The sequence below is a fragment of the Balaenoptera physalus genome (genome assembly GCF_965194825.1).
Source record: "Balaenoptera physalus genome assembly, chromosome: 20".
NCBI classification, from domain to species: domain Eukaryota; kingdom Metazoa; phylum Chordata; class Mammalia; order Artiodactyla; family Balaenopteridae; genus Balaenoptera; species Balaenoptera physalus.
Genome location: NC_138901.1, coordinates 36,976,061 through 36,989,383, shown reverse-complemented (window position 1 = coordinate 36,989,383; position 13,323 = coordinate 36,976,061).

Below are 13,323 nucleotides of genomic sequence, written 5' to 3'. Positions count from 1 at the left end.
AATGTAGTCTGTAACCCCAAAATGATTAAGATCACAGTGCATTAGGGCACTGTTCCTTAAAGTGTTTTACCTGGGCCACCAACATATACAACAACAAGAGCAAACAACAGCAACACCAGTAATATTTGTTAAAAACATACAACAGTGCTTCCTGGACCTCACTCTAGTTATTCAGTTGGGACTCTCTGGATATAACCAGGAATCTGCAATACTAGCAGATATCCCAGGGAGTTTTAGGGACGCAAATAATTCTGAACTAACTTCCATCTTTGTTGGCTGCAGGTGACATGGAATGAATCTCCAAGTAGATTTTTAAACTCAGGCCCCCAAGGCTGTGAGTTATGGGACCCTCACCACCATCAGCAGTTTTGCCACCGCAAGGATCAGATTGGCTCTAAGGAAGCCTCCAGACCATGCAGGACCCAACAGGTCTTTCCTGGGCTCCTACTCAGGAGCAGTGAGCAGGGCTCTGATCTCCCAGGTGTTTTTCTCCTCTGCCAGGTCTTTTCTCCAGTCCGAGCATCCATTCTTGTGCAGCTCCAGCCACCAATTGGACTTGGAGGCAGGTGCTGGTTATCAGTGTTGGATGGAAGAAGACCCTCTTGGGCTGTTCCGGAAGCTGTCTCACTTATGGATACAGTAGAACAAGGGCCAGCAAACTTTTTCTGTAAAGAGGCAGATAATAAATGTTTTAGGCTTTGTGGGCCATCTGGTCTCTGTTGCTACTACTCAAATCTGCCACTTTAACTCAAAAGCAGCCAAATGCAATATGTAAATGATGGGCGTGGCTGTGTTCTCAGGAAGCTTGACTCATAAAAACAGGCAGTGGGCTGGACTGGGCCAGTGGCCCCCCTACTTTGCCAACCCCTGCAGTGGAAACTAGATAGAGGCCCAATCGTCTTGATTTCCTATTTTTCTGATAAAGGGAAGCAATGAGGCGAGGAATCCAAAGCAAGTGAAAATGTCCAAAAAAAGCGTAAACCCCACATTCCCCTCACTCCATCTATGACTATGGACAGCATTACACTCTTCTTGTGGCTGCAGATTTCGTTTTCTAATTATGTTTTGCTCAGGATATTAATATGGGTTTAGACTCTCTGAGCAGACCCCACGTGGGGCTCAGGAGGGGGCCGAGGGTGAATGTGGAAAGCAAAGTGAGCAAGGCAGGCCTCGTGTTAAAATTAGCTGCAGGTAATTGAGAAAAGACTGTCTATGACCTGCCAGTGAGGGTGAGAGACGCCCCCGTGAGTGTCTGTATGTTTATTAAATTTGAAAATGGCCTCTCCTGTCTTCATTTACCTGGTCCCCAAAGGCCTGTGTTCAAGCAGGTGAAAGCCAGGAGGGCAGGGAGGCCTCCACTGAGCTGGGGAGGATGAGTTCTACCTGCCAGAGCCGGGAACACACGGCGGGAGAGGGAATTCAGATGTACTGATCGTCTCTTACGTGTTAGGCATGCTGTGAGCTGCTTTACAAATAATGATAATAACAGCTAATATTTATGGAGTGCTTGCTCTCTACTAATTGTTTTACATGAGTTATATCATTTAAGTCTCCCAAGGACCCCACAGATTAAGTACTATTATGATGCTCTTTACAGAGATTTAGGGTAATAACTTTCTCAAAGTCACAGAATCATTAAAAACAGGCAGTAAGACTCAATAGTGCCCACTTTTAAACATGTAGTTAAATTGCCCCCATAGCTTCTATTTCATAGAAAACCTCCTCTGAGGGTGGTATTACCAGCGGTATTAGTTGCATTGTACAGGTGAGAACTCTGAGAACGTGAGTGAATTTCCCACAGCTACACACAAAGTCAGGGTCAGCCTCCAATCCAGGTCTGTCTGCCTCCAAAGTTCAGATTCCTTTCACTGCTAGCCACTACCTAGGGTCCTAGGCTGAGCCATTCACCCACCTAAATCTCCACATCCTCTCCTGCCAAGTTGGGGTAGAAGTGTCGGTCTTATCTACCTCCCAGACTTGAGAGAGAGCTCAAATAATAATCATACACTTTCAAAATGATGTGCTTTAAAAATGGTAAAACAAAAGGGGATATATTTATATGTATAGCTGATTCACTCTGCTGTACAGCAGAAACTAACACAACATTGTAAAGCAACTATACTCCAATAAAAATTAATAATGAAAAATGATAAAACACTGACTAGTTGTAGCGTATTGGTAAGAGATATGAGCTTTGGGTCTGACACTTGCCAGCTGGGTGACCTTGGACAAGTTCCTGAGTCTCTCTAGTTTTAAGTGTTTTTATCTCTATAGTTGGTATAATAATAATAATAATACCTCTCCCACTACGCTGTTGTGAGTATAAAATGAGATACTGTTAGAGCTTGACACCTAAGAGACCAAAACGTTGTCATTCCTTCTTAATTTTATATTAGTTAGAGAGATCAAAGAATCCAGAGGTATTGGAATAAGTGATTAAGGACTGTGGGAGCACAACTACAGTAGAAAAATCAACGGCTCAGAAAAAGGTGTTGGGTAGAGATCACGTCACAACCTCTCCTTCTGACTGGATGGCGCCTTTCTTCTTGTTCCAGATGCCTCCACAGCTGTGGCCCTATGCATATGTTAGCAGACTATATCAGAATCTATGAAAATAACTCCCCTGGGCCCTACTGAGTGATCTCTTTGTATCATTTAGTAAAGCATATAGTCATGAAGTCTAGGTAAACAGCATTTGCAACACATGCAGGAGTGAGTGGGAAAATCCCAATCTTGGTTTCCAAATAATGGAGAAAAGGGAAGAGGCTACAGACCCAAGTCCCTTGCCTCCTGGTCAGCTGGCAGCCTACTAAGACACGAAAGATTGGGGATTCTTGTTGGTTTATGCGACCTTTGTTGGAGGCAAAGTAATTAGTCCAAATACAGACACCCTGACCTGCAGACTGTGCTCCGAAGTCTCCTTGCAAACCATCTGGTTGGAATTTATGACACACTCCACCTCTACACAAACAAGATGGTGGTTTGCTTCCCAGGCCAGCTCTCATATGATGGAACTGAGGAATGGTGGCCCTGGAGCAGTCATTATTAGGACTAATGGTAGAATTTCAGCCTTTGTTCCACAGGGAAGTGCATTTCATGTCACACAGCAAAACAGGGACATGAAGGCCAGGAAGACTTGAATCACCACCTGCAGCAATATCAGCCACTCAGTGCCATGCAGAGAGCCTGAGATAACATTTATGAAAGCACTAAACAGATGCGAGGCACTTCTGTCATTGCTGTTGTAGTGGTGAGGACAATGGAGATTACTGGTGATGAGGACTATGGTATTAACTTTCCACTGCAACCAAAAAGCCACCCTATGTGTTCTGAGAAGAGGATATGGGAGCATTAATGTGACATATCCTTCTCCCTTTGGAGGACCTTGGAGGAATTCTCTCGATATAAACCCCTTTATACCACTGCTGTTGGAAGATTGGCACTTTTCTTAAACCTGGACTACAATTATAACAGCCCTCTACACTGAGTGCTGTCCGTGTTGCAGGCATTGTGAGACATACATTTATTATTTTGAGTACTTATAAAGCTATGAAAGTTAAATATTACACTACTATTTTACTGGTGAGGAAATTTAGGCTGCAACAGGTTTACTCATTGGCCCAAGGTCACATAAGTAGTAAGTGACAGTTGGTATTAGAACCCAGGTCATTTTGACTCCAATACTACCCTTTTTCTACTACATCATAAACTTCTGTTTCCTTTGCCTTTCTCCATTATATTTTCTTTCTAAACGGGTCAGTTGGAAGAGCCACTTGCCCTGTGTTAAGCTTAGAGACCACGGAGTTTTGCTAAAGCCTGGTTCTATCTGTTTGCCCAATTATCCAGTATCATCACACGACCCCTCACATACTGTGTTCTGTCAAAGAGCTTGAGGAAAGGATTGTAACATGAGTATGTTTTATGATAGTCCCTGGTGACATTAGTGGCTTTGGATAAGGTTTCAGGATAATTCTTTAGGCCATTGTTCTATACCCACTTCCTTTACCAGCTGTCAAGGTAGTTCATATCAAATTCTTCTTAATGGGGGGATCCATTTCTACCTCTACCTTGCCCCCACCAACATACACACACACACACACAAATACACACATCCCCACACACTTTTTCACACTGCTTTCAAATGACTTCTTATGAATTAGCTCTTTTAGTTTCCTTTATGGTGGAGAAGAGATCTACCCATGGAAAGAAAGTTAAAGAGATGTAGTTTATAATACTAGGACTATATCACTTCTGCTTCTGTCTTTACAATGTGCTCCCCCTAGTTTTGAAAATTCTCAGAAAAAGTTTAATCGATAAATAAATCAATAAAATGGATGCCTCATTTTCTTCTATCCCAGAATTCTGCAGTTGCTAGAATTATTTTCCTGTATGCAAAGGAAAGTAGACATGTCTCTCTCTGTAAGAGTATTTGCATAACCAATTCTGGTGGTTATAGCAGTACACCTATTTACCCCTTTTTTCTATAGAGAAAACATGTTCTGCTCAGAGTTTGGTTCTGGTCTGCCTGGAGGCACATGGCATCAGCTTCTCCCAGTATCGTTGTCATTGTATCCTCAGTTTGAGGTAGCTCTCTGCTTCCTGTACTCTTGTGTTCTTATGCACCATGTCTTATACTGAAACATTTTTGTGTGTTTGTTTTTGTTTTGTTCAGTGTGGTGCATTTGTTATAACTGAGGAGCCAATGCATTACAATTAACTAAAGTCCATAGTTCACATGAAGGTTCACTTTTTGTGTTGTGCATTTTATGGATTTTGACAAATATATAATGACACATATCCACCATTACTCTATCAAATAATTTCACTGCTCTAAAAATCCCCTGTTCTCCACCTGTTCATCCCTCTCTCTCTCATCCCCAAGCCCTGGCAGCCACTGATCTTTATATTGTCACCATAGTTTTGCCTTTTCCAGAAATTTATATACTTTATGTAGCCTTTTCAGATTGGCTTTGAAACAGTATTTTAATGTTTAAAAATCAGCAAAACTAGCTTTCAAATTCACTAGGAGTGGTCTTCCAATTTGCATTAATTTTACAAGCTTCCTGAACAAAGGAGAATGGAGAGTGCTGATTTTGCTGCTGCTACCAATTTCTGGGTTGTTGCAAGAATGTTTTGAAAAGTGAAGTGTTTTGCTATGGAGAGTTGAATTAATCATTTTCCCCAGTTCCATGATCCTTGGCTCCTTCAAGGCTTCTAATCCTTATTTGTTTGAATTTTAAAATTCATCCATCTATCCATCCATCCATCCATCCATCCATCTATCACATTCCATTCTAATTCTGTTGCACTGCCCAATCCCGCCATTCTAACATGTTGAATATGAATCTCTGAATTTTGTGTATCCTTGTAAAATGCAGTGCTCTTATTGTGTGAATGTTTTACATTTTTTTGAATGGCACTGTGCTAATGGTCTCATTATGTTTTTATATTCTCTGGCTGTTGCTAGTAAACAACCTAGTCTGTTGCTTCTTCCTACTAAATAGTATCCAGATGAGCATCTTTCCATTTGCCTGTTTCTCAGTGTTTCTCAGCACCTAGGTTCTCTCCCCACCAGCAGTGTGATGATGAGCAATTCAGAAATTTTTACAGTTTTTGAGTGTAGAAACCCTTGAATAGTCATTGTTCCTGCCTCAAAACCAACTTGAAGGAGAACCCAGCACTGTCCTTTAACAAATTCAAGAAATAGATTTAAGTCCACAAGAGCTTAAGGAGAACATGAATATTTTACTAAGGATTCAGTAGAAAGACAAAAATGAGGATGAGTCAGTTATCCTCTGTCTGTCCACCTCTCAAGGGCCCCTCACAGCAACTCTACCTTGGTCCTCTGCCTCTCCTGCAGCCCCAACATTTACATTCCTTTTCAGTTGTAGAGGGATTTAGCCCTGAGACTCCCGCAATAGGCCTCTTCACTTTCTTCCCCTGATCGGCAAATAAAAGATCCTCTTAGGGAGATGTCTGCTCCTTTCTAGAATGTGTGTGTCCGGTGGTGGGATCACACATGGGATTACAGTTATGCTTTTTGCATGCTTTGTGTGTTAGCTTACTTTCTTGCAATAATAGATACATACCAAAATTTTAAGATGCAGTGAGCACACAATTAGAAGACATCATCCCACTAGGCATCTGTAATTATTATTTATGTTAACTTTCATCATGCTTTATATAAATTAGCATAGATTCTTCTCTAATCAGCCCAATGAGGAAAATGACATTTATTTCATCATGTGGGTATTCTGTTTATAAGAACTTATTATGTGCCAAGCACATCTATGTTCTATGATTTGCAAACGATGTTTGATGTTTTCTTCAATCCCTAGAAGAGCCCTCTGACATTCTTTACAATCCCATTTTGTTTAATTATTTATTTTATTTTTGGCGGTGTTGGGTCTTCTTTTCTATGCGAGGGCTTTCTCTAGTTGCGGCAAGCGGGGGCCACTCTTCATCACGGTGCGCAGGCCTCTCACTATCGCGGCCTCTCTTGTTGCGGGGCACAGGCTCCAGACGCGCAGGCTCAGTAGTTGTGGCTCACAGGCCTAGTTGCTATGCGGCATGTGGGATCTTCCCAGACCAGGGCTCGAACCCGTGTCCCCTGCATTGGAAGGCAGATTCTCAACCACTGTGCCACCAGGGAAGCCCCTACAATCCCATTTTGTAAATGAGAAGCTCTAGGCCCAGACTGGTGATGCACTCCCTCAGTCATGGAGGCCCTGTGCCAGGAGGAGATTGGTCTGCAGACTTGCCTGGGCCTTCACAGCTTAATTGGTTAAAAATTTTAAAGTAGAATAATCCATTCAGCAATGAGGGAAAGCATTCCAGCTCCCTTGATAGTCAGTAGAATTTAGAATCACGCATGCACAGATTTTGAGAGCCAAAGGACATGCTCACACATGCTACGAGTGGGATGTTATTGACAATTTGGGCAAGAAAGTTTTTCCTCGGGCAATACTGTCTCTAACATCAATTGCTATTAGTGTCCCTGGAAGCCACCCATCAAATGCTAATAAGACTCTTCATTTATAGTGACATCTCAAAATATCCCTCACAGTTCCCCCGCCCCCCACATTCAGATGAGGAAGCTGAGGCCTAGGGAGATGAAGTAACTGAGTCACACAGGGTTTCAACTCCGCTGCACTTCAGATTTAAAGCACTTTAGGTGCTTTAAAAATATCAGTGCCCTGATCCTATCTCATACCAAATACATCAGAATATCTGGGTGAGGGCTGGGCACTGACATTTTAAAAAATCTCCCAGGTGGTTGAAATGACTAGCAGAGTGATTAAGAGACTGAGCTTTCTAGGTTCAAATCCTAGTTCTTTTATTTACTAGCTGTGCAACTTTGGGCAAATTGCCTCATATCTTGGTGCCTCAGCTTCAAAATATAATTACTAGTATTCATAGGATTGTTGTCAGGATTATGTGAATATGGAAAAGTGGTTGGCAAATAGCAGTAGTAAATGTCAACAATTATCATCATCCTCATCATCATTCCTGTCTCCTTATCTTCTTACTGATGCTCCATTCCCTAAGAGTTTGCTTATTTTTGAATGGTTTATTGACAAAATACAACCCTTGGGTCTGCAAACCCGGCCCTAAATCTGCATGGAGGCTAGGAAGGAGAGCCAGGTGTAAAATGATGTCCTTAAGTGGGAAGGATGCAGCAGGGAAGTCCTTCAGTACTGAATTACCTTGGATATTACCAACTTTCCCCAGTGGGATAGAGGATTCAATGAACTGCACTGAAAGGAAGAAGGGTCATTGACACCCATCTGGCTGGAGTTCCTTTCTAGAGGACCCAACCTGGAAGTGTGAACAGTCAGACAAGGCTTCAAATCCTGGCTCTGCAGCTTCCTAGCTGTGCGATCCTAGTTATGTTACTGAAACTCTTTGAGTTTCAGTTTCTTTGGTGGAAATAAAACAGCCTGCAATGCAGTATTATTGTGGTGATAAAATCAGATAATGTGTGTAATGCTCCTGGCACAGAGAAAATGCTCACCAAAACGTCAGTTTGCTTCCTTCAAATACTTCTTGGAGGCTGTTCCCCCTTGTTCTCACCACCACCCCTCCCCCTTCCCTCATTCCTTTCCCAGCCACTCTGGAGGCTTGAAAACAGAATGGAGTCAAAGCACATCATGTTAGACTAACAAATGCACAAGGATTGAAGTGGTTTAGGAGAACTGTTTAAGAGTTAATGAGACTCTCCTTGATACCAAGAGGGAAAAGGCAGGGAGAAAAAAATGTGCATAACTCATAAAAACAGTTTTGCTTCCAAAAAAGAGGTAGTGTGCCTTTCTTCCCTTTGTCTCTTGTTTAACTCAGCTAGTCATTCCACTGCCAGTTTCCAGCTGGGCCCACTCTGTGCAATATTATGGGCTGTTGTCTGGAGAGAATAGAAAAGAAGAATTTTGGACTTCAGCTCTAGAGCTTAAGCAAAAGTCCTGGAAGAGGCTGCTACTTTGGACATTGAGTTTGGAACTCAGAGTATGGCAAAGTCTAGACCTTTAAACTGAAGGACAGCCTGAAACTGGGTCCTATGAAGCTCAAGACAATAGCGAATGATAACAGCATGAATCCCCAAGGCTTAGTTTCCAAATCCCTTTGTCCTGAAATATCTCATTTGATTCCCATATTTGTTCTAGGAAGACAGACATCTTCATGTTACAGATAGAGATGCTGACAGTCCGAGAAGTTAAACTTATTGCCCTGGGTCATGGGGGATACCAAGTGACTGCAGACTTATTCAGGTCTAAGGTGGCTGACTTTAATTGCTATTTCTAGAATTCCCATTTATCCTGAACTTTACAAAACAGCATGAAAAATTAGTACCACTCATAAATAGTCTCCCATTTCTCCTCTGAAAACATGGGAAAATCATAGTTCTCTGGCTCCTGAAGGCATGGCCATATGACTTACTTTAGCAAATAAAATGTGAGCAAAGTGTAATGTGTAGAATTCTGGCAAAACCATTTAATGCCAGTGAGAGACTCTAGACCAGGAATCAGCAAACTATGGCTTGCAAGCCCAATCCAGCACACTACTGGTTTTTGTAAATTAAATTTTATTGGAGCATGCCACACTCATTTGTTTTCATATTACCTAAGGCTCTTTTCATGATACATTGACAGAGTTGAGTGATTGAGACAGAGATCTCCTGGCCTGCAATGTCAAAAATATTTACTATCTGGCCCTTTAAGAAAAGGTTTACCAACATCTGTTCTAGACAGTTCTTCCCAGCCAGGTCAACCAAGGAGTCTGAGTGTCCCAATGACACAGGTAGAAGCTGGTAGAAGCTCCTTCAAACTGGATCACTTAGCTGCTGCCTGAAGAATAGTTGGCCTGGAGAGTTGTCCAGACCCATTGCAGACTTTATGTGAGTTAAAAATAAGTCTTTGTTGTGTTAAGCACAAAATTTTGGATTTTTTTTTCAGTGTGACGTAATCTGGCCTCTCTTGACTGATACACAAGTTGAATTAATAAAGGCTAAGGATAAAAGGAAAATACACTGATTAAAGTCTGTTAAGTGTCAGATGCATTGACAAAGTTGGATATTGGGTGATGGAAATGGATATGGGAGGGGCGGATGGGTGTTCCTGCTTTTGGGACTGGCACATCCTGTGATTTTAAAATAGAAAGTTCTGGGCCAGAGATTGTGGGCAAGTTTGCATTGTTGACAACTCTGCCCACTGGTTTTAAGGTCAAGGGAATTTCCAGGTGTGACTCATGGATTGAAAATAGTCATGTTTCCCTAAAAAGTTTTGTGAATCAAATTTCTGCATGAAGATTTTGAGTGTTCATACATTCAGGGTGAAAATGGGCTCCCATTTCTGAGCTGTTATTTAAGGTAATGCTCTGTAGGAATGTTCTGCTTCTCAGGATTGACTATTTAACCTACTATCATGGCTGATGCTCAATACTGAGCAAAGGCTAACTCGTGAGTTGTATCTCGGTTGGAAGACTGACCCCTTTGGACCAGATTTAGTTGGTATTTGCATATGATTCTCAGTTCCAGTGCAGAAAAATTAATAAGAGCTGGTTTACTGGCTTTAGAATTCTTACAAGTGAATAAAAATTCTCACTCAACAAAGAAATGAACATCTCTTTGACTTCTAAGTTCACTAAGTGTCCCACCCAAAGGAGTTTCTGTCAAGATACTAAAAATGGATTTCTATACAGTTTGAAGTAAATTCAGCAATTTTCCAGGGACACAGATTGCCTGGATGGAGGAATAATTTTGATAATAGTGCATCCTGACCTGTTGCATGTGACATGCTTGGACCAAAAGAGCTAAGGGCAAGGTCATTTAGACCTAAGATCTTGAATGAAGGCTGAAATGAAAGATCTTAGATGTGTTCAGTGGAAGTAGGAATGGTCACCATGGTTCCTACAGGCATGGGTTACCTGATGGGTAAAACAAGAACATATCGAGCATACGTAACTCACAGTGGTCCTCCCAGGGCATTCAACTTACTAGATTCAGCGTATCTGCCTTCTCTAACAAACATTGTCCTGCCTCTGAGGTTGGTCTCAGAAACTTCCGGTGTAGGCAAGTGCAGTATAAATAAGGAGAGGGAGAGGATAAGAGTCTGTTCATTGGATAAGGCTTAGATGGGGAGGTATAGAGAGCAGGAGGAATAAAATTGGCTCCAGATGGATCTTGAAGAAGGGTTGCTTAATCAGTAGAAGTCATGGTGACAGAGACATAATTCAGAAACCCCACAGACAACCCCCCTTCCTGATCTCTACTGGTTTGTAAAGAGAGAAACTTCTCCTCACTCCCTACCACCCTAGAAGAAGAAATGAGAAAGAAAATGGTTCATTAAATAAATTTCTATAAAATACTACAGTCTTATCTTAGTCTTCACAACTGAGAGCAGCAAAGAATTAAGTAATTACTTTGTTTCCTAAAATCTCTTCTTCATACAAAAATTATTAATAAACAGTTCAGAAGACACAAAGGAACAAGATTCAGGACACTACCAGGGAATATAACTGGAGACCCAAATTCTTGTCAAGAGAACAACTGAAATATATTATAAATATGGTGGCCTCGTTAACACTCTATTAAGCTCAGTTTGATATCAGTGCAGGGCTGCTTTCCTTTTTCTCCAATTAGGGTCATCTTCCCAATAATTATAGCACATCACAAATACCCACTTTGGGTCCACAGAATGTTCTCCTTACTTTCTATATTTTATTAATCCATTTTTCTGTCCTGTGCCTGATCTGAGAATCCAAAAATAGCTCTTGCATTTGAACTTGTAGATTGCTGGTGTCAGACTCTTAACCGCTGGAGCCGAGCAGGGAGCAGCCTCCAGATGGTGGAAGGAGGAGACCATAGCCCACACATCTCACGAGGCACAAGACGATCCTGAACTGCTTTGATTTGGGAGGGACAGGGTCGTGTGGGAGGGAGTGTGCACACTTCACTGCATACTTAATTTCATTAAAAAATGGGAAACCAAACACACAGCAAAGGGGATGGGAGTCGGGAAGAAAGATCCAGTTTCTATGACAACTGAAGGAGTGCATACATCATCACAGTGAGAGGTCTGAACTGGGGCAGGAGTGCTGACAGCTTCATCTAAGCCCTGTCATCAGGTTTTCCCTTACCCTGTGGTGCCTTTATCAGTCTCCCTCTACCTCTCTAAAGTCCTAGAATGAATGGGGACCAGGCACCTTCCCGCTAACAGATAGGGATGGTCTGCCAATATTGCTTGACTTTCACTGTTGCAGAGGGACATAGAAGATAAGAGTTTTCTTCAGATTATTTACCAACTTGAGCACCTGGATTAGAGTCCCAGGCTGTCACTTCTGTGACTCTGGAGATTCCTTTTCTCACTCTCACCTCCTAAACACACGTGTGCTCCTGCATGTGCATGCACACACACACACACACACACACACACACACACACACACAGAGTGAGTCTCCACTAGGGTTCCTGGTAATGTGCATCCATGGACAGCTGCACCAAAGGGCATCACCCTGACATGTACATATTCTAGTTCCTCATAGGGAAACCATTTCAGCTCTCAGCCCATTACACCATGAAATCACATTTTTGAGGTGGATTTTTTAATTCAGCAATTCTCAACCCAAGCTACACATTAGAATCATCCATAATGTTTTTTTAAATGTTCTGATGCCCAGATCCCACCTCTAGGTTTGATATGTCTGTATTTTTCAGAACACATGCCTCTAAAGTGATTCTAATGTGTAACCAGAGTTGAGTACATTATATTAATTCATTCAGCATCTATGTACTTATTGTTATTTGTGTGCTGGATCTTAGATCTGAAGCTGAATAAAGCACAGGAGTTCCCAGTCTACTGGTGGGAGATAGAGGTGTAGACATATAAGTGCATGAAGTGTCGGGCAGGTCCTAGGCTGATCTGTATAAGTCAAGTTGGGGATATATGAGTGCATGGCCCTGTTTGGGGAGGGTCAAATAAAACAACATGGAGGAAAGGATGATACTAGATATCAAAATTGAAAGATGTGTTTATATTTTATAGATGAACGAGAGCAGAAAGACCATTCTGGATAGAGGGCAGTGTGACAGAAGGCACAAAGAGCATGATACAGGAACTAAAATATGTTGGTACACTGACTTGTAGGTTTGAGGGGTGTTTTGTAGCTAGAGATGAATTCTGATTAGTAAAACTTAAGATAGATCAGAAGAAAAGATAGAGATTAAAGTATAGAGAGAGAAAAGGATAAAAACTACCAAAAATTTTTTAAAAACCAGCACAAGAGATATATGGGCATGGTATAAAAGTCTAACATAAGTGTAACTGGAACCCCAAAAAGAAGGAAGAGAGACAATGGAAAGAAGCAATATTTGAAGAGATGATGGCTGAAATTTCTGAAATTATAGAAGCATCAAGCTACAGATTCAATTAAGTACTATGAATCCCATGCAGAATAAATACAAATAAAATAAATCTACATTGATCATAATAAAACTGTTGAAATATAAAAACAGGAAAAAAGATTAAAACCACCAGAGAAAAAAGAAATATTTCCTTCAAATCAATAAAAATAAAACTGGCAGCTGACTCAACAGGACAAAAAACAGAAGCCTGAAGATTGTGGAGTGATAAGTGCCATGAGTTAAAAGAAAATAACTGCCTGACATTGACCATCTGCAGATCCCACTACAGGAAATAATAAAGTTCTTCAGAGAGCAGGAAAAGGATTCCAGATAGAGGCATAGAAATGCAAAAAGTAGGAAGAACAATAGAAAAGGCAAATATGTGAGTGAAAACTTACTGTGTAAAACAATAGTAACACACATGACAGAAT